General features: G+C 39.5%; 1 protein-coding gene across 35 annotated transcripts in view; it reads left to right on the forward strand.

The window, feature by feature from the left end:
- The window catches only part of rims2a (regulating synaptic membrane exocytosis 2a), a 161,687-nt gene that overhangs the window by 1,765 nt on the left and 140,836 nt on the right, over positions 1–19,086 (forward strand). The gene's annotated exons all lie outside the window — the stretch shown is intronic.

The following is a 19,086-nucleotide window of genomic DNA, read 5'->3' on the forward strand; positions in this document are numbered from 1 at the left end:
GATTTTTCTTTAAATTTGTACTCTGTCGACAGAGTGCACGTGCTTGTGTACTCACAGCCTAGAAGCGAATGTGTGTGTTATTGTTTCTCAATGCATCGTTGGTAACTTCATTGTAAGAGTTTATTGGAGAAATGTAAACCAGATTAGCATAGTTAGCACCACAAAAGCAGCGGAATTTAACTAAATTTTGAGGCTAAGCTGTTCGAAAACATTGTTCAAATGCACTTATTAGGCTAATGAGCAGTCCAGCATCTTATTTTCCATTTGTTGCTTACTCCGCAGCTCAAATTAAGTCATGTTTCAATCAAAACTTTCTAATATTGGCTTCCATTGAATAAACTTCCTTACAAAGTAAAAAAAAATGAACAGAAAACACAGTGGAAACAGAAATATCTCTCAATCAAAAGCTGAAAAACACAACCACTTTAAAAGAAAGTAAAGAAAACATGAACATACTAAAAGTTATACATCAAAAGCTTTTTTAAAAACAAATTAAAAAACATCTCTGTGAAGACTTTAGTGGTTTGTTGGAGAACATTAGTGAACAAGCCAGCATTATTAAAACTAAGGAACACAGCAGACAGCTCAGCGATATGATGAGGATGATTTAAATTTAAAGTCAATGTCTTATGAGTTCAATCCATTGTTTTAAAATAGAAAAGAAACAACCAAGACATTGGCCCTCTAGCTTAATTGTGAAGCTGTGGGGTAAGACAAATATGATCAAGAAAGTCTTTATGGAGCTGCTAAGATCTACTACAGAATCTGTGGACAGGATATCTTTTTTGCTTCTGCACTCCACAAATCTGGCCTGGCTGGAAGAGTGGCAAGAGGAAAGAAAGCCATGACAAGTTCCAATGCAGAAACAAACAGCTAGAGGAAGGTCAAGGGTCATATAAGACAAAAAACAAACTTTTGGGCCAACAGGCAAAAAGATGTGCATAGATGAAAACTAATACTGCACATCGCTCTAACTAAGACCAGGGCCAGAAGTTCATGCTCAGTTTTGATTCTCAGATACTTTATTTATCCCAAAGGGAATTTACATGAGTTGTAACACAAATCCTTTTATTTGTGTAGCACATTTCAGCAACAAGCCAGTCCAAAGTGCTTGACATCATAAAAACATCGTAGCCATCAACTTTCAAACCAGCATCAAACATTACATTTTGTCAAACACTTATCATCAAAATCATCAAACCATCAGCCATATTGATTAATTTTCCATTTGTTATGAGTCAAAAGCAACTCCTAAACAGGTTAGGTTTTTAGCCTGGATTTAAAGGAACTCAGTGTTTCGGCTGTTTTGCTTTTTTCTGGAAGTTTGTTCCAGATTTGTGGTGAGTAGAAGCTAAATGCTGCTTCTCCGTGTTAGGTTCTGGACATGACTCCTATATTCTTTTATAAACTTCAATACAATTTACAAAGATCATATTAACAAGATAAGCACAAAAGCTATTCATAAAAGAATACAGATGAAGATATTTTTTTAGCTCTAGGCTGTTTAATTCCGTGTTTGTTCTCCAACCACTAGAAGAATTATCTTTTTTTGCTCCTTTTTTTTCTTAAAATGATGCAATTAAAATGAGATCTTGTGGAAGAATAAACTCCACAAACTAGTGACTGAAAAACTGGAGAAGCAAGAACACCGGCACCCTAAAATGCCACACACACTACAACAACGCTAATCTGGCTTCTCATTTCTAGCAATGGATGTCGAGCTTCTAGACTGAGGCGGTTACCACCAAATCTGTGCCACTCAGTGAAGTGTGAGAGATTCCTGCCACTATCTAGCGAAGATTGTTTGTGATGCCGCCCTTCCAAAGCTGCGCTCCTGAAGGAGGGAAAGTTGTGCAATCCCCTGCCTCGTGCAGCTGCACGATAACCATGACTCATGTACTCTAAGACGCAGCTATAGCCTCAGCCGCTGCAGTATACGTGCCGTGTGATTCACCCAGGCCTTTTCCGCCCGCTTTCTCTTTCCGTTTCTCCCTCCTCATCGGAAAGAGAGCGAGAGAGAGATAAAAAAAATAAAACAGCTGCACGTTTTCTACTCTATTTCTGTTTCTCTTAGGGGTTAAAGGGCGTGGTCTGTTTTTAGGGTGATATTCCATATCATACCGAATGCAAAAGGAATCGTTTGGAAGCAGTAGACGGCTCTAGAGGATTTAACTTTGCTGAGAATTTGACTCGATTTGTTTTTAGAGTTCTCAACACGCACACACACAAGCACAAACGGAGGACAACTCAGAACTCAGGCGCCAATAAAACGGATATAGACTATGTGGTGTGACATTTTCTGTTTCATCCAAAAGTTTCATCTGGAGCTGATGATTGTACTCTGGGAAATCTGGGTAGTAGAACAGAATCTGTTTTTGTGTTACCCGCTCCTTTCAACTGTTTACCGGAAGTAAAAAATAGGCGTACAAGTTCATATCCTGTTGCGAAATGGGATAAATGAGTAATTTATTTATTCGTTTTTTGTGAGTTGTGTGTTGCGAGGAAAATGTCACCACAGCCACATCATATCGTCACTTTTCTAAAATAATAACGGCTTGTCTTTTTTTTGTAACAAGTGATTTTTCCCCCCTGTTTTTTGCAAATATCACCACCTCTTTTTTTCCAAAAGATGTTCTGGGGGAAAAAAAGACTTTTTTTAGGTAGGTGACAATATTAAAGAACATTAACGTAGACTAGAAACTAGAGATGTGCCGATCAGGTTTTTTTCTGCCGATTCCGATCACCCATGAGGGCCGATCACCGATACCGATCACATAATTATTATTTTTTTAATCATAAGCACTACCGGTTACATTATATGGAAAAAGGAACCATAAATTCACCTTGATTTAGACAAAAACTTGTTTTTAATAACTTTTTACAAGAAAAAAACAAAACAGGCATTGCGCAAATTGTACTGCTATCAGTAATACTATCTTTAACAGACTGAAAACATATGGAGGCTCTGGAGCAGCTAAATAATGCAAAGAGTCAAAATAAAACCTCCCAACATTGCCAAAAAATTCAAGTATAAAACTTAACATTCAAAGTCAAATACAGGTTCCATTACAATAAACAATCCAGAGTTACTGAATGAAAACTTTCTGATAGCATGGTGGCTAGCTGATTACTGCTAGTTCTGAATGGCTGTTTCTGACTCAGTGGAGTAATTATGCAGAGCAGGGAGGAGATCGATTATTTTTTCAGAGATTATGTCTTGTGTTAGGACAGCAAAAGTTTTAATACGTATGTAAAATGTATTTTTTTTTAAAGTTAGATGCTGCAGCTTTAAACAGGTTCGGTGTGAGAGTCACTACCAGGTGGAGCAGAAGCGGCGCTCCGTCTGTGAAATATTACTACCTGTAGCGTAGCAGCGGTTCAACAGCGAGAGCAGAACCAGCGTCTTACATCGCAGCTCGAAGACTTAAATAATTTTGCGGGACCGTCACGCTAATCCGGGTGAGTGTTTGTAGCTGTGCGCTGCTTTACCTGCTATCTGATCTTCTATATGTCTTTTTTACTGCAGTGAGCCTCGATGTAACCAAACTCCGTCAAGTATGCCATTGTTTTTATGTCGTATTAGATTCGTCGTGTTGATGCATTTTGACCTGCTTCACCCCACTTGCTTCAATTTTCCGCCGCAAACGCAAACTTCCCCAGTCACTCAGTGTGTTATAGTTTCACATCGCTTAGGATTTGTTGCTGCGCGTTTGCGCAGTGTGAAGGAAAGAGGAGACCAGCTGCACAGGCAGGCTGCGAAATGAGATGCAGGTGATCGGTTTGTGTGATCGGCAACAAGAGACCGTGATCGGCGATCACCGATCATACACTTTTTCACGGAAATCGGCCGATTATGATCGGTGGCCGATCGATCGGCACACCTCTACTAGAAACTAAATAATATTCAGATATTTTCTGCATGCCTTTTCTGGCTCAGCGGCTGCATGGTGGCACCATACAGTAGAAATAAAATGTTTTCGGTTTGGATTTTCCATAAGATTTTCTTTTCTTCTAAGATTTTTTGATATCTTTGAAGCAAAGTCTTTTCTTTTTTATTTTATTATTATTATTATTTATTTTATTTTATTTTTTACATTTTAATTCACAATCGCCACAGTAGTTTGACGTCCCCTGTCTTTACATAATTGGTGACTCATCCTGACTCATCAAACAGTAAATCCCCACTTTTTTAAAAATATGAATCACACAAGCATAACATGTCCTGGAGGAGCTTTAAAATGCTCAGCCCCGCAATAAGGTACGACCGCGGCGGATTAAGTTGTCATCGGATCATTCGCGGCGTTTCCAGCAGTGTCAGAAACAAACTCCCACGTCTCCGCTCAGCTCACGCAAAGAACGACAATCCAGTCTCTCCAAAAAAAAAAAAAAAAAGAAACAAAACATAAGTTTTTTGGTTTGGTGCTGGAAAAAAAAAGGAAGTGGAAAGTCCGAACGTTGAAGTGCGTAGTCTAACCGAGGGAATCCTGAGAGGATGGAGGGATGGAGGAGAGGAGCCTCCAGCACGCAGGGCTTGCCAACTTACTGTCATCTCTTCGGAGGTGCTACAGAGAGCGTGGATGGAAATCCAGCAATGCTGACTTGCATGTAATTAGCTGCTCTACGCCTGAGTCGACTCTTTCTTGCTGCAGTGTGTGTGTGTGTGTGTGTGTTTGTGTGTGCGTGGAGAAACAAAAAAGAGTTCATGGTGGCGCTCAACACGTCAGTAAAACATTGCAACTAACCCAACAATGCTGTTGCCATTTATCGTATCGTTTATCATCTATCGTGATACATTCCGTAAAAGAATTTTGATTTATCCTTGGGATTAATGCTTAGTAAACTGTCCGTGTTGTTGGGATTGTTAGTTTTACTCTCTCCTCCACTGTTTGTTCAATGAGATTATCAATATATTTGAAAATACAATCAAAAGCAGTTACCGTGAGTAGTTTATTAGTGCTATAAATAACACTTCTTTATGTGACTCATATCCTAAAGAAGTGTATTAAAAATGTATTTCAAGAGCATTATTTGTGCTTGTGATTGCTGTCATGCATATTGTGATAAAATAAAAAAAGAAAAAAAAGAAATGAACTCCAGATAGAGACGTTGTGCTTCTTTTGGACTTAGCTGCTGCAGTGTATCGTCACGGTGATAATGACTACGGGAACCCCCGGTCCGCTCACCCACGCTCCACGTGCCCTCCAGCCAGGCATCAGCTGTTTTGGGATGGGTTGACCCACAGAAAGCCTGGGGCTCAACTTCTCCTTTCTTCTTGGGTCTCCACTCCTTTCAGGCTGTTTGTTGGTTGTGGTGTGAGTGAGATGGAAAAGTATTAGATAAATATATATATTTGTGTTCACCAGGAAACGTTTGCCTTCCTTCCTGAGACGAGGTCTTACAGATGGAGGAGAGCGTGTCGGTTCCAAAGGAAGCTCCTCACAGGCTGCCTCACAGGAGGGCCTTCCTCAGAGATGCAGCCATGTCGGGGCTGCTCTGCCGTCTAATTGGCTGCTCTCCCAGTTCAGCTGACCACGACGTTGTTTAGGTTACTGAGGTCTAAACGTGGCCTGGCAGTGCTCAGCACTGGGCGCTTTCACACCTGATAGTCCTCTAGACTTGGTTGGATTAGGCTCACTTTAACACTGTAGTGTATCAAAAACAAAACAACAAACCCTTTGAAAAAGTCGTTCACCTTCTTGCCTGTGGTGGCGCCGCACCAAGGAAGGATCTACTTTGTTTTTCACAAAATGTAAACAAAACTGGAGTAGCGTCAGATTTTTAGTGAGTGTACGATTTCTCTTTTGTCTTTGGCCAAAAAACTTCAAGCCATTTCTGCCGCTAACGCTAGACGCAAGCCTTTGTTTTGGTTGTATTTACCCAGAATGCCCTGCACCACAGTTCACGTCCTGCTTTTGGAGCGGTTTTCCAGTCCGCTTGGCATTCACGTATGCATTCAAACTGCACCAGAGTTCACTTCAACCGAACAGAGAGCGATGTTTTTAGGCGGACCAGAGTTCGCTTCAGAACTTTGATTGTGCATTCACATGTCCTCAAGCAAACTGGACTTTCTTGGAGTTCGACCAAAGTGGGACTGAACAGGGCTGGTGTGAATGCGCCCTAAAAGTCCACCGACTTGGAGCGTAAGGATTACTCCTGTAATTCAGCTTTGCTCATGCATAATTTTCAACCATGTAATATACAGATGAAAAAGGCTGGAAAATGACCATAAATATTTAATTGACAGAGGCATCCTAAATTGAAGTCAGAAATATTGCTAAAGCTCCACAACATTAAATCTTTATTACTTTGTTTCCTCTTTGTGGTTCAAGAAACCCACAACTCTTGAGTGTTTTGAGTCCACTGAGTCAGATGGGGTTTAATTCAACATGTAGGGCAAGATGTTCTGAGGACCAGAATAGGCTAACGCTACCAGACTGCAGCTTGTTTCTGTTTGATTCTCACTACGTGGCACGCGGCCATGTCTTTACGTTGTCATGAGCCCTTTATATTGAGAGATTTGTTACCGAAACAGGAGATCTGATGCTACGTGAAGTTAGGACAAAAAAAAAAAACACAGAACGTTAGAGTGCGAAACACGGCAGCATCATGCTTAGGGGATTCTTTTCCGAGTTGATTGGAAGATGAATTTAGCCAGACACAGGGAAATCCTGGAAGAAAACAAGCTTAGGGATTATTGCCATGCCATGATAAAAAAATAAAATTGTCACGCTCTAGCAGATTTACCACTTTAATTTTTTAAAATTTTTTTTATACATTATTAGAAAGCATGAAGAGGTGCAAATAAATAATGTTCATTTTTAATGTAAGAAAATAAGCATTTTATTGCCTAAAATGAAAAAAAAAAACATAGCATTCCATGAGTGAATGCTTGATTCATCAAAGGCTAAAAGATTTTTTTAACCTTTTATTTATTGATTTATTTTCAGAATTTGTCTTTTTTTGCTTGTATACATACTCCAGTTGACGACCAATCGATTATTAAATTAGCTTACGATTATTTCAATAATCGATTCATCACGATTAATCCGATTAATCATCTCAACCCTACAAGTCGGAATCAAAGTCCGGACTATCATCCAACTTTGAATATGAGGAAAGGCTTGAATGTGCATGCTTAGGGACTCTAAAGTGCATGTGTCAGGCCACGCAAATAACTCTTAGCTTTAACACAATAGTACACACCACACTTTTCAGATTTGTTTTGCAAAAAAAAAAAAACCCACAAAAAATTAGAACCCTGTCATTTTCCACACATTCACAATTATACACTGCTATAATGAAGTGTGTGTATGAATACTTGTAACCACAGAGTGTATTGAGCTGCTAAGCTAGTCAACACTGTTATCTGTAGCCGAATGTTTGCAACCTGATTTCAGGGTCACTTTAAATCATTATTTTTTTTAATCATTGCAACTGTAAACTGTGATTCGTTTGCTATTTTTATCCTTCGTTTCAGGCAGTTGGTAGAAGAGTGGATACTATTTAAAGTACAGCTGCAGAATTGCAACTTTAGCACGGCGTTCAACATGACGTGCGCTGACCTAAAATTAGCCGTGATTGATCACATCCCATTTCCTTTTTTTTTTTTTTTTCCATTCAGCCTAGTCGTCCCTCACCAAGCACACTCACACACCTCCCCTCTGCCCCCCCACACCTCCCCCCTCCCTCTCCTCTGCCTCCTGGTCGTTTATCTGATTGTGCTACAGCGCTCGGTGTACCAGCTGGGTCAGTGCTCCTGAGAGGTCCTGTGTCCCTGGAGGCTATAAGAGAGAGGAGCACACACACACACACACACACACACACACACACACACACAGACACGTCACACCAGCCTGGACCTTGGATATTTTTTCTGCTACTGTACACTTTTTTTGCGAACCGACAAACAGGAAGTGACGGAAATCTTGAGTCCCATAAGCGTACGCCGATGGAGTTTCAGCAGCTGGTGATTCAAACGTGGCGGAAGCTAACGTCTTAGCTAAATTAAAAGTCAAATTTAAGGAGGATGCAAATCTCTACAGCGTTCCACTGCACAGTGTAGTAGAGTACACTCTCACTCATGCCATCCTAGGCAGAGAGCACATTCTGTCATAAATACCCCACTCCATCCCCCATCACTTTCCCTCAGGGAGGGAGAGAGAAACAGAAAGTGGAGGAGAGGATGTATCGTCTTGACTCTATAAAGCAGAGCGCGCTGCAAATGAATGCATCATCAAGCTAATTAAAGGAACAATGTGTAGTAGTCACGGACGGTTGACGCGTCACGTAGTTGGTCTCAGATCGGATGTCTTTGCAGTAAACTGCAGCGTGTGCAGTGTGGGATAGTGTGCTCAGAAATAGTTGAATAGTTTTGCACCGTTCGAAGAAAAGCTAAAGGTTCACGGTTCGATTTCAGTGAATAAAAAAAAAAATTATACAGTGACAGTTTAGACTAGGGCAGCAGCTAGTGATGATTTTAATAATCGGTTATCATTGATTATTCTGATGATTAATTGGTTAATTGGATTAAAAAAAATTGGCAGATTTTTCATTTAACCGCTTCGGCTGTTTTTGTGCAATGTTGGGAATACACTAAAAGATGCAAGTAAATAAATAATTCAGTTCCCTTTTTAAAATCAGGAAATAAACATTCCGTTGCCTAAAATGCGATAACACAGCATTCCTTTAGTGAATGGTTTGGTCATTTGTAGCAAAGGATGCAGCTGAATAAATCCTTCTAACATCAACATGTGAACAGCTCAACCCTGTCTGCTGGACTTATCAAACTTCTGATCTGTTGACTATTTTTTTTCAATTAAATAATGAATAAATGGATAGCAAAAAGTACTTAATATGAGAATTTTTTGGCAGAATTTGATCCAGATGAAGCTAAAATCACTTGAGGAGTACTGGGTGGAACATAGTTACAGACAAAGATGTTTTTGTTTTTTTCATGCAAAATATTTGTATTTATTTTTTTGTACAGTTTTAGCTTAATTACTTTTCTGAAGGTGGTGTTCTTTCGGCAAATGTCTGAGTCTGTGTGGTTCATTTAACGATTAATGAACGCTTTTGCTGCAGAAATGTGATCTTTGCAGTTTTCTCGAGAACAATATTAAACTCTCAACTCATTCTCACGAACTCAATGTTGCGTCTCATCTCGTCTTGCAAGTTTAATGTATGGTCAAACCCCTGATACGACCATCTTTGGGATGATGGATTGATGGAACGGTTCAGGTCTTAGGATAGTTTAACTTCAGGGAGATCAGAGTAGAGATGATTGAAAACAAAGTTTTTATAGTTCACTAAAAATGAATGAAATTTTGTTAACCGAAATAAATAAAAATAGTTATCAACTGGAAAAATACTATAAGTAAGTGGAACTACATCATGCATCTATAAAACTAACTAAAACGTACTGAAATTCGAGACATAATAGTTTTCATGTTTATGAATGAATTCATTAGCCTTTAAAAATAGAAATAAATAAATAAATAAATAATAAATAAAGAGCGCTCCATAATCCTCCGGGTGGGACTTCCGCTGGTCTGCAAAATGGCGACAGTAAAACTTTGGAGAAAACAGCAGAGTTTGTTGTTAAACCATTTTTTGAAGATGGTATTTTCTGCTGACTATTCATTACAATACCATAGTTTGACCTTTTTGAAATCAGCATCTAAAAGTTAACCGAAGTATGAAAAAGGCTAAAACTATTACTATAAATAACACAGACTAAACAGAAACTAAACAATATTTAACTAATGCTTAACAAAAATGAACAAATACACTATAAAAACGAATTAAAACTAACCGAAGTAGACAAACAAAAAGTCACAACGAAATAAAACGAATCTACAATGAGAAACCCAAAGCTATTATAACCCTGCTACAAAACAAATGTACAGAACTCTTTTCAGATGTTATCTAAGCTGAAAACCATAGTGGCGGATGGATACTTTCAAAGTGTGGTGCCTTTGTGTCGATTTGTATTGAGGATTCAGCATCCAGCACTCGGTGACGTCGGGGGGCCTTTCAATTTCGTTATCGAACGGTCCAACATCTGGAGCGACTAGGACGAGCAGGAAGAAGGTAGCGTAGAGTTTGGGTTTGGAAAAGAGAGGAAGTGAGAAGGGACGGGAGAGGAGCAGAGAGGACAGGAAAGGAGAGCGGGACATCAGAGAACAAATGAGAGGAGAGACGCTGACGTCTTTGATCCTATCTGTTCTCGCTGCCGATACGACCGCCTCAAAATCCCATTGACACAGCCGCACTTCACCAGCTTCTATTGTCTCCTTTGGTTTTATTTTAAATAACATCTGCATTCGTCAGCATGTGTTTGATTGGCTGTCCGGATTTTATCCCTCCAATAAGGCTGGGAAGGTTTTTTTTTCTCCTTTCCTTCCCCCTGGCTGAGCAGTTTGAAATGCCCTTGGCAAAACATAAGAGGTGGAGTTTATAAGAGCCAGACTGCCTGTGATTTCTAATAAAATATGCAGTTTTCTTAGTTAAGGCTTGTGAATGGTGGAGGTTAAAAAAAAAGTAGCATTTCCTGCAGACGTTTTAGCATGTCTGGTGTGAGAGCCAAATGGTGAAAGCGGGACACACACGGCTTCTTGATCAGACTACTCATGCTCGCTCCATTCATAGAAACCTCATGCTTCCAGTGCGACTATTAATAGCGGACACACTCAGCTTCCTGCTGTAGCCAATACACTGCCAGGCATCCAGAAAAGGCAGAAAACCTGTGGGGACGCACTCGTCTAGGAAACCTAGGCAACAGACGGCAGCTGCCACCTACAGAAAAATAATTCCTGTTGAAGGCTGGATGTAATTTATCAAAACAGATAAATAAATGAAATCAAATTCTTACATTAGAGCTGCAGTATGTAACTTATACAAAAGAAGATGGTTTTTATTTTTTTACATATTTGTTAAAATTATCCCTTTGACTAATATCAGATAGATAATCTACAGGTGGTTCACCACAACGTAGCCTGCCACAAATGCTAAGGCTGGTTAGCATAGCTACAGATGACAGCAGATAAACGGTCTTCCTGTAATGGTAAATAGTTTTTTCACCCATAGCACATTTAGCAGCATGCAGCAGGTTGATTGGCAGCACCAAGACCCTCCTCTTGGCTCTGATTGGTTGTTTTTGGTCGGGAGCTGTGCATTTTTGCAGACTGCAATAGTAGCACTGGGAGGAGGTGGAGGAGTTCGTTTTTTTTTCACAGGTTATTTGTCTCATACTGTCACAGCAAGATGACTGGTTTAATAAATGCAGAAAAAACATACTTTTTTGTAAAAGTTACAAATGGCAGCTTTAAACAAAACTATTATGGTTTTTATTTGACAAACATTTCTTGAAATTGAAGCAAGGCTGTATGGGGAAGAATGCTATTTTCAGCCAATACCTTACATTTATTCTTCTCCAGGGAAGTCGCAATCATACCAAAGTAAAACATAGATATCTGTTATTATTTCAGGATATTATTTTTGGATTAATGCAGTCATTTGTTGTCACTGGAAATGATAGGAACACATTTCTGAAAATGTTATGGAAAAAAAACATTTTCAGAAATCTTACGACTTTACTCTCTCAATTTCATAACTTCACTCTCTCAATTTCATGACTTCACTCTCAATTTCATGACTTCACTCTCAATTTCATGACTCACTCTCAATTTCATGACTTCACTCTCAATTTCATGACTTCTCAATGTCACAACTTCACTCTCTCTATTTCACGACTTTAAGTCTGAGGTGCGGCTTAACTTTTGACACCCTAGAGGTAAATTATTCTGTGCTAGAGAATAAACTGAGACACATGGGATTAAATCTCAAAACTAGAAAACAAACCTTAAAATTAATGTTAAAGAATGTGTGACGATCCAATTTAATGACATTATTTAGACAAAATTTGGACAGCATTATGCAAGTTTTCATGTTGCCGACCAGCTATATGACACCTGCCTGACCCTACAAAATCAAATTTTCATTTCAGCAATGAAATCCACATTTAACCCAAATAAATGGTCATTGTAAACAAAGAAATTAAAGCAAACCTTTTAAATGAATTATAAAATGTCCTCAACACAGGTGCTTTTGTCAGGGAGCTGATATATTTACTAGCGGTAGTTTACACAGGGCGCTCTAATCTCTCCCTCCCTGGTGTGTGTTTGTCCAAGTTTTACTCATTCAGGTTTCAGCTGGCCGAAGCAGGTGCAGGCCTGTGACTCAACAACGTGTGTGCCGCTGCCGACCGGGCCCTTCAAACACGCCTTTGTTTGGCCTAAATCTCAAACCATCCAGTGCTTTTTTTAAAACAAGTACCCGCCGCCGCCGCCCACACAGACATGTAGCAAATCCACACACACGCACACACGCACGCACGCACGCACACACACAGTTGCTCCGTAGAGGCCTCCCAACAAGGGAATTGTGATATTTCATTATGTAATAAGTGGTGCAGTGATACTGTAATATAACTTTACATTTGCTTGAGCTAGCTTCACAGGAAACGTTAAACACAGCAGCATCAGCAGTGAAAACATTCTGGCGAATGATGTTTGTATCGATTGTTGCTCGGCTGGCTCTGATCAGGAGGTGGAATGTTTAGTTGCATTATGCTGCTGCACAATGTGCTGTGGATGAGGACGCTGCTGTAGGTATAGATTGCCAAGGCGACCAGCTGAGATAAACACTGTAGTGAAGGATAAAGAGCGATCACTATTGTGACATTTAAGGCGTTGCACTACAATCAGCCTAAAAGCAGAAGAGCCTGTTTTTTTTTAATTCACATAAGGATGTTGCTGAGGGTTGAAGCACAAAAAGCTAATTTTCCATCCTGGGATTGTAATTTTAGTAGAGAATCTCCAACTAATTCCTTAATATCACTTATCCTGACAAAACACTGCTACCATCACAGCGATAATGAACTGATTGATTTTATTTAAATTGAACAATGCATATAAAAGCTGCAATATGTGACTTCTACAAAAATATGTTTTTCATTATCTATTATAAGCTGTCACCATGTCGTGAGAGTATGGTATGTGACAAATAATATGTGAAAAAATCAGACTACACTGCCTCCTCCCAGTGCTACTACTATTGCAGTTTCCAAAGAAATAAAAAATAAAAATCAACCAATAAGAACTAGGAGGAGGGTCTTAGCGCTGTCAATCATCCTCTTGTACGCTACTCAATGTGCCAGTGATGGAAAAACAACCTACTGTTACAGGAAAACCATTTATCTGCCATCATCGGTGGTTATGCTAACTATCCTTAGCATTGGCAGCAGGCTATGTTTAGGTGAACTAGCTGTAGCTTAGCAAAGAGCTAGTGGGACGGGGTGAGCACGAGAGTGATTGACAGCGCTAAGACCCTCCTGGTTCTGATTGGTTGTTTTTGACTCAGTGGTGTATTTCCGCAGTTTGTACTGGGAGCACTGGGAGAAGACAGAGGAGCTCTACTTTTTTTCTACTTTTTTTTTCACAGATTATCTGCCTGATATTATACTCTGAGGACATAATGTTCTTATATATATATATATATATATATATATATATATATATATATATATATATATATATATATATATATATATTTATATATATATATATATATATATATATATATATAGTTTTTATTTTTAAACAACCAAAAAAAACATACTGCAGCTTTAATGAACATACATTGTAGTCGTAAATGTACTGTATTTAGCAAAACTGCTAATTTTCAACCATAGTCCTATAAAACAAACATAAAATACAAACATTCATCCAATTTCATACATAAGAATAAGAAATACAGTAAAAACAAATATAAACTATATATAAGGTGCCATGAAAATGTAGCAGCTGACCAAGGATGTAGGGGATTGGCAAATAACAGGAGTTTATTTTCAGTGAAGACGTGAAAAAACTGTCTATTTAAAAAAGAACTATTTAAAAAGAAGTTGGAGTGCTGGAGTTGACGGACAGCAGAAACCGTTCGCCTTATCCTCAGGGGGCCAGCTGCTTGGATGGTTGTTTGCGTGGCTGGCTTTAAATCTGCACAGAGAGGCGACTGATGCAAGGGAATCATTTCATTAGGGATTTTACAGAAAGCGAATTTAAACAGATCTGCCCGCCATCAGACAGATGTTTAGAGTCGTCAAGTTCAACTTAATTGAAGTTGTATAGTGTGTGGCGGTTACGCATCTGTCCATTTGATGAATGTGCTGACCTTTGAACTGTGTGTAGCCAGGATGTGGTGGAATAAGTACAGGTGGGAACATATAATTCCTCAAAAGGAAACCTAAAAAAAATATTTAAAAAATGCCAGGGTGGGGAGGGAAGTAGTGCCATCAACAGTTGTATGTCTTAAAAGTTTAATTTTGTGGGTGTGCTGGGGTGGCGCAGGGGCAGAGCACAACCACCACATATGGAGGCCTTAGTCCTCAACGTGGCTGTTGCAGGTTCGATTCCAGGCCTGGTGACTTTTGCCGCATGTCTTCCCCCTCCCTCATTACCCACTGTCTTGTCAATTAACTATGAAATAAAGGCCACTAGAGCCAATAAAGCAAAAAAAAAAAAAAAGTTTAATTTGCAGATAAGCTAGTTAAGTTTTAATATTTTGCAGAGAACAATTTAATTAATATTGATAGCTGCAGTGTGTTTTCTCTGATAGCTGTGCTTACTACCAAATATATTTTATTTCAATACTTTCAAACTCGTATAAGGCCATGCTAATGTTCCACATGGAAAACAAACAGTATGCTAAAAATATGCTAACTTCCACCTTCAGCAACAACAGAGTCTGCCTGTTAATGTTAGCTCCACTGTAAGTTAGGAAGATGTTAGCATAGTGAGCAACATGGGGCAGGTTGTTGTTTATATTTTCAAATATTTTATTTTCAATACAGAGAATGAGAAAAATAAGTGCCATGGAGTGCTGTACCTTAGCTCTAATAGCTATTCCACGCTGGTTTTTTTCTTCTTCTGCTTCTTTGAGCTGTCCCAGCAGCGCCCCCTTCTGTAGCTGGTGCCCTTGGCAACCGTTTTTCCATAGCCAAGAAGCAGCCCTACCTGTAGGGATGAATTGGTTAAAGAAGGAGTGGAGTGAGATGGGTCAACAATAGGCCAGGTATCAAATACCACTCTATTGTTAGCTATGACTGGGCTATTATAACCCTCAGTGTGAGACATTTTTAGAACAGTCCACCTATCGCTTCTACCTGGAACCACTCCAGCATGTGTCTGATTAAACATCGGACTGAGGAGCGCTGGAGAGAATGTTCATAAAAGTAGAATATTAGTAAGAAGAAATGTTTTTGTGATACTACAAACGGTTACAAGATTTTCTTCAACTTATGATGTGCAAGTTTTGTTTTGGTGTTAAGTCTGAAGAACATTACTAATTTTACTGGTTCACTAGTTCTGATTTTAAAAAAAATCTATAATAGAAACAGAGACTTAGAGATCTAAATATAATTAAAAGTATGCAAATACTTGCAATAATACACTTTTAACTGCTATATATGCTATTCAAGATGTTTTCTTATTTTAATTTCTGGACATCATCTCAGTAGCTACAGTTGATCTTTTATAATACACAGCGGGATACAAACTCTAGGTAATTGTTTACAAGGAAACCAAGAGTTAGATCATACGACAGCATATTACAGTTAAGGGGGGGAAAAAAGAGTAAATGTAAAATTCTCTGAATTTTCTATGAAAAAGCAAGGACATTTCTGAGTTTGAAAAGTTGAAAATTTACTAGAAAAACATGGAAATTCTTGAGTTTCAAAAGTCAAACTTTCAACTCCGAGATTTTTTGGCAGAACATTCAAACTCTGAAAATTTAAAAAAGTCGACTTTTCAAGCGAAGAAATGTCCTTGTTTGTTCTAGAAAATGTCTGAGATTAATCTCAAAATTTGTACGTTTCTGTGCCCGAAGTTTTCTCCTCTTTTCTTTTTCATCTACAATGGCCTTAATACGCCGTTGTAGGATCACATGACTGTAAATTCTGCAAGAGAATTTTGGTCAGGCAGAACTGGTGTTGGCCAAGCGGCTGTGGTGTTTCTATGTCTATGGCATGGATGAAGAGAAGCCATCCAACTATATTAACATGTAGAAAAGAGCTGGAACACGTCTGAGCATCTGAAATGTTCCCAGAGAAGCTGTTGAGGCGTTTACGGGAGGCTCGAAGACGGGACATTGTCAACTGCCAAGAAAGTGCTGATTACAGATATAATGAAAATGCGTCTGTGTCAGAACGAATAGGTTAGGCTGACAGGAGAAGCAACCTGGTGTTCACACAGAACGACATGTTAGGACAAGCACAATTATTAAAGACAAACAGGGACAAACAGACCCTGGGAAATGCATTCAGATGTTAGGATTTCTGGTCAGAGATACAGATTAAATTGACGACTTTGCCAATAATTGATGACCAGTCACAGATTTTAAACATTCATTTTAAACATTGCTGTGAAACAATCTAACATTAATAATTATAGTAGTAATCTGATTTCCTTGTTATTAATCAAATCCTGAACTCTACTGTTGTGGTGGGTGAAAATGTTGCGCCCTACCAGGGGAGTCTTCCATGTAATCCATATAAATGGCCGGGTGTTCAGACCCAATAAACAACAAACAAAACAGTCAGTAGATATAAAGTTTCTACTGTCTAAGAAAAAAAAAATTAAACCCTTAGACAAAACAATAACAACTGTGATCTGCGAGTTGTAATATAGGATTGCAGAACAAAGTGGGAAGTGGTGATACGATACGAAGCAAAGACAGCAGCAGTATGTGGGTGCGGACGGTACAGGGCCACCGAATAATCCTCCGGTGTGAGTTTGATCTAACAGATACTTTAATCAGCAGGAGCTGATGCAGATAATACTACGCTGAACATGACGCACAACGGCTTTTGCTTGTAAAGCACTAAATGCATTGGGAGAGCCTGCGCTAGGGGCCGCGACACAGACCTCAACCAGACAGCAAGCAAATCCCTGACAAGCTAGCATATTACAGAGGTAAATGTGTGGCGTTTGTCCGGCCCCAGCTACACACAGCTTAGCGTAGCAGATTGACTTGTAGATGTGAGAGGAGAACGTGATTCAGAACTGGGGGTGTCATGGCTGCGTGTTTACGGCAGAATTCAAATGTGAGAGAGAAATAAAATCAGTGACAGCTAAGTCTCCAACTGGGTCTGGTGTGACACACAGTACGAATATGGTACAGTGAAAAAAAGTATTTGTCATCTCGCCGATTTCTTCTTATTTTGACTTTTGGTCACGATCAAATGTTTCAGATCATCAAGCTAATTTTAATGCTAACTGAGAAGACCTACAAAGCATGTTTTTGAACTGAAAGTGGGCTAATGCACTGCAGTCTGGGATTAATAGTGTCTTTGTTCCCTGGTTGTAGTTTAGTCTTTCATGGCTGGGTTCCAACACCATGAAATATTTTCTGAAAATCTTGGGGATCATCAGGATGTTTTCAGCGGCATTTTTTCCCCCCGTTTGTTTCTTTAATGTAAAAGTCATTGGTACTGAGCATAGCTGATGGAAGTGAGGTCTGTAGAGTTTTGAAAGTTTGTTCTGGGTTGTCTGATGGCCCTCCTGGACAAGTGGTCAAATTTCTTGCGATCGGTGCACAATGTGTTACGTTTTGAGAGCCTAGCCCACTGTGTGCCGTCAGAGGGGCTCATGTTATGTGATTTCTTGATTCTCTAAAAAACTTTAGTAATCAAGACTAACTAATGTTTCATCAGGGGATCGATTACATTTCCACATAGAGCTACGTTGGTCAGAAAGTGCTTCCCCATGGGGTTGTTCAATGTGTTGACACCGGTAATTTTATTAAAAATATTTTTTTTTTAGCTCAAGATTTTAAACCCACTGAGTAAAACTCAAATGTTTTTTTTAAAAACAATCCTCAGAGCAAGATTATGCTGCTGCAAAAAACAATATGTATTATGACTTTGAATCCAACTTCACCCAGAGAGACAACAAATGTTTCTTAATCTATATGTTCAAGAATACAGACTCTGTGAGTTTTCTCTAAATGCTAGGCACGGTGTTGATACATGTTATACTGTTTGATAAAGTGGCTGCAAAAATGAATATTGTACATATGTTTCTTGTAAGCCCTTGCACGAAAAAGATGTACTTGTGAACGTGTCGGCTGCGTGGCGACTCGCTGACTCGTTGCCACTTGGATATCTCTCGGGGAAGGGAGATATGAGGCAGCTCAATTGAATCCTGGCGGGTAATCTAAGGAAACAGATGGACTTTTAGTTATATTTGGCTGCAGATTAGCCACTTCCCGTCGCTCCCCCCCACCCCACAAAAAAACTTGCTCTTGCCAACTCCCGTTTGACAATCTGAATATTAGTTCTCGGTCAGGAGGTCTGGCTTGCATGCTGTTCGATTGCCTATTCTGATGAGTGGGGGCGTGTGCGTTCAATCCTATCTTTGCTTTCTAAGGCCCAGCCGCCGTAGCCGGCCAACCCGTCTATGCCGAGGCCATCTCGTTGTCCCTGTTTGCCCTGCCTATCTCACCATGCCAGCGCCCCATACCTGAGGAAGTTATCAGCGCCCTATCCACCGCTCCTAATCCTCTTTGATGACGGAGAGGAAGCGTTCGGTGGCGGCTCTCCTGGCATTTACCAGAGGGGCTGAATGAACAGGTGTCTCACCGCCTCATCGACTGACAGAAATTGACCGACTATATTTAGCGCGCTCTACCTTTCTTTAAGATTTGCAGGTTGCACACTAGATTTGGGGTGGGGAGGGAATTCTGACTTGCATAACTTTGCTGTAAAAAGACTTAACGTCACACACAGCATGTCGATTTGCTTAGGATGGCTGCCTGAAGTGGACTAACTCTGGCTAAAGTTTAGGAAAACACCGTTTCTGTCAGACTTTACAGTCAGAGTGTTTTTCTCTGCTTTTTTTTCTTTTAGCTAATAGGGTCATTTTACCACTGATGATATTCTGACATATTTCAGAAACTGATAAAACTCTGTTAAGACCTTTTTTGTTTTTCTCAGTGTCTTTGATTACATGAGCTTCATATGTTGTTCTTAAG

The sequence above is a fragment of the Poecilia reticulata genome, chromosome 16, assembly GCF_904066995.2.
Source record: "Poecilia reticulata chromosome 16, P_reticulata-male-v2, whole genome shotgun sequence".
In the NCBI taxonomy this organism is placed as follows: Eukaryota; Metazoa; Chordata; class Actinopteri; order Cyprinodontiformes; family Poeciliidae; genus Poecilia; species Poecilia reticulata.